This window comes from Prinia subflava, chromosome 5 (assembly GCF_021018805.1).
Source record: "Prinia subflava isolate CZ2003 ecotype Zambia chromosome 5, Cam_Psub_1.2, whole genome shotgun sequence".
Taxonomy (NCBI): Eukaryota; Metazoa; Chordata; class Aves; order Passeriformes; family Cisticolidae; genus Prinia; species Prinia subflava.
In genome coordinates, this window is record NC_086251.1 from 55,433,584 (window position 1) to 55,439,583 (window position 6,000).

Below are 6,000 nucleotides of genomic sequence, written 5' to 3' on the forward strand. Positions count from 1 at the left end.
AGCTGCCAGGCTGGCATCCCCTCCTGCTCCCTCATCCAGAGGGGAGCAGCTGCCAGGCTGGCATCCCCTCCTGCTCCCTCATCCAGAGGGGAGCAGCTGCCAGGCTGGCATCCCCTCCTGCTCCCTCATGGCAGAGGGGAGCAGCTGCCAGGCTGGCATCCCCTCCTGCTCCCTCATCCAGAGGGGAGCAGCTGCCAGGCTGGCATCCCCTCCTGCTCCCTCATGGCAGAGGGGAGCAGCTGCCAGGCTGGCATCCCCTCCTGCTCCCTCATGGCACAGGGGAGCAGCTGCCAGGCTGGCATCCCCTTCTGCTCCCTCATGGCAGTGGGGTGTGGCTGTGCAGGGCAGGGTTGGTGCTGTGCAGGGATGCCCAGAACCATGCTCTCTGCTGCTGTGGGTGTGCTGGGAATCATCCACTGCCCACCCGCCCAAGGAAAGCCAGAGGGATGGAAAACTAAAACGTGAAACTGTTGAGCACAAAAACTGGGAAAGTGATTCATGGAAAACGGGCCTCACTGGGTGTAGACCTGTAGTTCTGTGGAATTAAGCACAGCTACAGGGGCTAATAATTTATCTCATTTACAACAGCATCTGTCTGTCTCTTGGTTCTGTAAAATGCCTGGGCACGGCACTATGGGTGAGCCTTCATCACTTCTGCTTCCCCAGGTGCTTTTCAGCTCCTACAGATGGCAGAGGGAGGTGGAATTCTGTTCTTCCCTTGTGAGCAGGGGGATAAGGGGGCAGAACAGATTTTGCTTAGCATGCAAACCCACTAAAACAGCAATTAAACCAGATTTGATTTGGTTTGTGTTCCCTCTCATGTGCAGTTATGCTGAGTTCAGAAGGTTTCTTGTTCACTCTCTTTTCTGAGCCCTTCTCACTGGGGACTTGAGTAAGAAACATGAACACCACCCCCTTGCTTCCTGTGGAGCTGCAGGAAGAGCTGGGCACCTTGCAGAAGGGTGCTCAGCTTTTCCCCCACAACCCCCTCAGAGACAGATTTCTGCTCACCTTGCTTCCATCATTTTCAGCTCCAAGACTAATTCTGGAAAACCATCCATAAGGCTGTGGCCTAGGACTATTCTTTCTTTGCATTAGAATATTTTTATAGTCCATTTTGCCAAGGAATCACAAGAGAAAAGCTGCAGATTGGCTTTTCTGATTATTCTCTCACTCCTTGCTGAAAAGTTTCCCTATTATTCTGCTGAACAGGGAAATGCAAATGAAACAGTTTATATTCAGTTATAAAATTCTCACTCAAAGAGAAGTGGATTTTTTTTTCTCTTGGGAAAAGAATTAATTTCCTCTAGATTTTGGACTTTATTCCTTTCTTACAGATCCTTTGGTGAGAAATGAAGGACCATTAACCATCTCCAAACTGATCATGCACCACAGAAAACGAGAAGTCCTTGGAGGTGACGTGAAGTCTCCATGCAACAAACTGAAACTTTAAAACTAGTAAAGGAATGAAGGAGTGAAACATCCCAAATGCCCAATTAGTCAGTTTTATTATCATGTTGTGTGTGGTCTCTGTGAATATCTGGCCACGTCTCACAAACTCTGAGACCATCAAAAGGATGTTGTGTGTGCATACCCCATAACAAAGCCATTAGAAACCCAAGAGGAGTTTTCTAGTGTGAGTCATGATACTCAGGAAGAGATGAGGCCGGGCAGCCAATTCACTTTTAAACAGCAGCATGAGGCCAGTGCAAAATCAGCAAATCCAGACGACCTGGATATCTCACACAGTGTTTTATTTACAGCCTCAAAAATGCCTAAATCCTGCCTGCACTGATTTGGAGGCAGGAGGGAGAGAGCAGATGCAGGCAACAGCTTCAGAGATTTATCTGTAGTCTGTAGCAGCCACCTAACTCTCCAGTAAACTTGGAGAGAGGACCAAGGGTTGTGAGACAAAGGAGTGAGAGCATGGATGAATTGGTTCTCTGCAACCGCACAGAGCAGAAGCCTTGGTGAGAACTTAAGAGACATCTTGGGAAAGAGATTAGTTTCGGGTACAGCATTAATCTTTTCTTTTCTTAGTTTACACTTTTTTAATCTCAAGGAGCTTTTAGCTTTTTTAGAAGAGAACAAGTTATAACAAAGCAGCACTGTAGAACACCCTTGGGGTGTCTACGAACCAGAACAGGGTTGGGAATCTGCAGCTCAAGGCCCACAGTCATCATCCAGAGAGCTGCAAAAAGGAAAGTCACCCTGCCTGATGTTACCTACAGCCTTCCAGCAAGGCCACTCATTAATATTAAGAAACAGCCACTTTATGAAGAGCAAACCTAGCAGGAACTGGGCAGAGCAGAACAGTGCCAGGACCAAGATGCAGAGAACATTGGGTATGTGCTTCAGATAGAGCCAACATGAGACCATCAGGAGCCTGAGGCAGCCCTTCCTTCCCAACCATGGCAGTATTTTCTAAATTCAGTGGCCCTGCTTGTTTTCCACTTAAAACTTCACTGTTTCTGGACAGAGCAGTCCTTACCAGGAACACCCATCCCTGGGGGCAGGAGAGGATGGCAGCACATCAGCCTCTGCTTGGGATCAGTGCTGCAGGTGGCAGAGGTGGAGAGAGGAGACAGCAGCAAAGAACTGTGGCAGGCTGGGGGGATTAAGCTCTGGTACGAGTTGGACCTCATCAAGGCTCAGCCAAGGAGAGCACACCTTCACCTGGACTGAACAAGAAGTGTGGGGGAAGCCTCCAGAGCTCTTGGGGGCAGGTGCCAGCAATACAGAAGAAGCTGGAATTTAATGTGTGGAAAAGGAGGGAGAGCTGGAGAGATGGGTCTAGTGGGAAACAGTCCTCTCAGGAGTGTAGCTAGGATTTGCCCCTCGTGCATTTTCTGCTCACCACAATGGCATTTCACAAATCCTCTAACCTGCAAGACTCTCACAACACACTTCTCTTCATAGAGAAGAGTGTACAGGAAGATTTTGAGCATCTCTTAATAGTAGCTGAAGTAACTGGGTGGTAAGATTTTTAGCCAAGGTGTATCCAGTGATGGCCAAACACCCTAATTCTCATTTTAGACCCCAAATGTTCAAAGAAAAAGTTAGGACTGACTGACCAAATCACCACCCACAGCTTGTGATTTTAAAACTGTTGTTATTTCCCAGGAAATCCTGGAAATCTCTGACTGCTGAGCAAGTAATTTTTACCCATGAAAGATCTGAGCTTTTTTAAAGTGGAACTTTGCCAGCAGAAAGAAAGGTGGTACACATCAAAAATGCTGGTTTTAATTTTGGCTGTACCTGCTGACCCTGACCTGGTGACAGATGGAACACACTGAATATTTTATAATGCATAAATACTTTGTCCTTCTGCACAGGATGGATTTAGGCCACCCTTTCTCCTGTACCTACTGGCATCTCACAAGGCAACAAAAAGCTGATTTCAAATCCACTGCTCCTGCCTGGGGGTCCCATAGCCCCTTGCATCCTTTTGTCTTTAATTTCAAAAAGCATCATTGAATACTCATTCTGAAAACAAAGATATCCCTCAGGTTTAGGCACCACTGTGAGTTTGCCCATCTCATCATTGCTCACAAGCAATGAAGGACAAGCACAGTTGGTAGAAATAAGGGTGTAGTTACAGGCTTTTGCATCAAGTCACACTTTCCCCATAACCTCTAGGCTGAGAAATCTGTGCATGCTCCAAGTCTGGAGAGGTGTCAGTCAGACTGAGTGTACTGAAAGCAACTATGGGTAGATGCCTGGTTTAGGACCTTTCCATGATCCTTTGAAGTATCCATACAAGACAGAACAGCAAGAATTACGAGAAAATTGACACCCTCAAGCAAAGACAGACTTCTATTCTGAAAAAACGACTTAAATGCAATCTGCTGCTGTGTAATATATATGCCAGAGGGACAAAATATGGTGTAAAGTAAGACCTCAGCAAGTTGAGATCCAGCTTACATATTTGGCCTGTTTAATCCAAGGATGAAAATAATTACGCAAAGTCAGTCCAAGCAATCCCAGAAGGATTTGAACATATGAAATACAGGCACTGCGAGAAGCGGAAGGAAGGGAGAGCTTCACCACTTTCAGTTCCCCTTGGCTTTCCTACGCTTGTGTGTGAATTTGGCCCAGAAATATGTCTGGCACAGGGGATGGTGATCATTCATCCTTTCTATTTGCACAAGAATGTGGGAAGGGCTTAGAAAAAGCTCCTCTTCTCCCATCTGGGGGTCTGGGTGGGTGCCAGTTAAGTTCAATGATGCATAACCATTTCAAGAAGCTCCTCGCCACTCTCTTCTTTGCAGGCATTTGTAAAGAAAGCAAATGTACATGCCCCAGCAGCATGTTGGTTGCTCTGTCAGGGTAGGAGGTATCCTACTTTTCTCTGCTCGACATGACAGCAGTACCAGGCAGAAAGGAAATAAAACCAGTTTATCACCTTAGCACACATCCAACAAGATTTTCAAACCCCAGCAGCTGGGGAGAAGAGAGAAAAGAAGCTTAACACATAGGCAGAAAGTCTTGACGTGCTGTGTGCTCAGAGAAGGCAGAATCTACATCATCTTGAGGGCACCAGGCGCCTGTTCTCACACACATGAGCAGAAGGCAGTGGAGGCAAAGCAACGAGATGTGCTGCAAGAAGCGAGCTCCTACCTGGAAGCCGTGGGCAGGTCTGGCCCCGGTGCTGCTGGCAGTGTCCCTGCCGTGATGGATGAGGTGCTGTGGGTCATTCATTCCCAGGGTGGGGCCGGCGGAGGCGGCTTTGGCTCCAAACCCCGCCTCGCACCATGTGAGCCCGGCACGGCCAGCTCTTGCCAAGGGGTGCTCCCCTCTCCTGTGTCTCTGCGAGCCCTCCCGAGGAGCCTCTCTGCGAGCTGAGTGGCAAATTGCAGCCAGCCTGCCTCGCCTTTGAGTCCTGGCCAAGGCTTTGTTTGTTTTTTCCTCTGTTCCAAACATCCTTTGTGCCTTTCTGGCTCAGCTAATTAGCTACAACGCTCAGCTTCTCCAGTTTTTAAGTGCTGCCCAAAGAATAGCTGGTCAGACCTAGAGAGACTCCTAAGCCTGTGCTGAGGAAGGAAGGTGGTCTCTGCCTGTGGCAGGTTCATCCAGCTGATGCACAGAACATCAGAACAGACACGATGGCTTGGGGGCAGTGTCATAAAAGGGTTTGTACCTCGGTTTCTGCAGTGCCCTGCAGCCAGAACTGCCACATCTCTGCTCCTGGTCCTGGCACAGATCACTGGGCTCAGGTAACAGAGAAAAAAGCCATCGACACCTGCAGCTGCAGGAGGGGTGGCTGGGGCATGGAAAGGATGACACCACAAACTCATGGGTGCAAAGGAACATCTCCAGGGCATCCTCAGCAGCCACAGAGAGTGGGAAGCTTGAGAAAGGGGAATGGGAGGAACTGCTCTGACTCTGCTCAGAGGGAGAGAGAGGAGAAAGACAGAAAGGCCCTGTACAGGCAAGAAAATCAGGAAGAAAAGCAGCCTTAGATATTTGGAGTTGTTCTATCAGATGGACCATCAAACTGTGTTTTAAAGGTTTGTCTGAGCTTGACTGTTCTTACAGCTCCATGATGTCACTTATCCTTACCTACCACAAGGCAGTTTGTCCAGGGGTTAAAGCTGCAGTTTCCAGCCATGTGGCAGCCTGTTGTAATCCGCCTTGTTACATAACCCAGCAAATATTTTGCTAAAGTTCAGTGTAATTCCAGGATTGATGGTGGCGAGAAGCATATTCTCCTTTATGAATTTTTGCCCTTTGGAAATCAGGATAGAGACATGCAAAGGGCAGATTTTTTCTCTGCTTGCCTTATTCAGTGGCTCTGTGTTCCCACCAGTCATGTTTTGATTCTCAAGGAAAAGGTTAACATCTCTCCTTTCCCTACTCCTCCTGCTGTGGCACATACCAGAGATCAGAGTGCAAGAGACAAACATGACACAAGTCAAGCAAAGACTAGAAATAGGTTAGGGAGGAGGTGAGTTATCCTTAGTCCAAATTAGGTGGAGCCCAGCTATTCCTGTGTTGTTT

At 48.0% G+C, this 6,000-nt stretch overlaps 1 protein-coding gene across 1 annotated transcript in view; it reads right to left on the minus strand.

The window, feature by feature from the left end:
• Positions 1 to 4,686, minus strand: part of LOC134551490 (protein AHNAK2-like) — a 71,287-nt gene extending 66,601 nt beyond the window's left edge. Inside the window, exon 1 of the mRNA XM_063399152.1 lies at positions 4,621 to 4,686. The gene's annotated coding sequence lies outside the window, so the exon portion shown is untranslated. The remainder of the gene's footprint in view (positions 1 to 4,620) is intronic.
• Between the last annotated feature and the right edge of the window lie 1,314 nt (positions 4,687 to 6,000).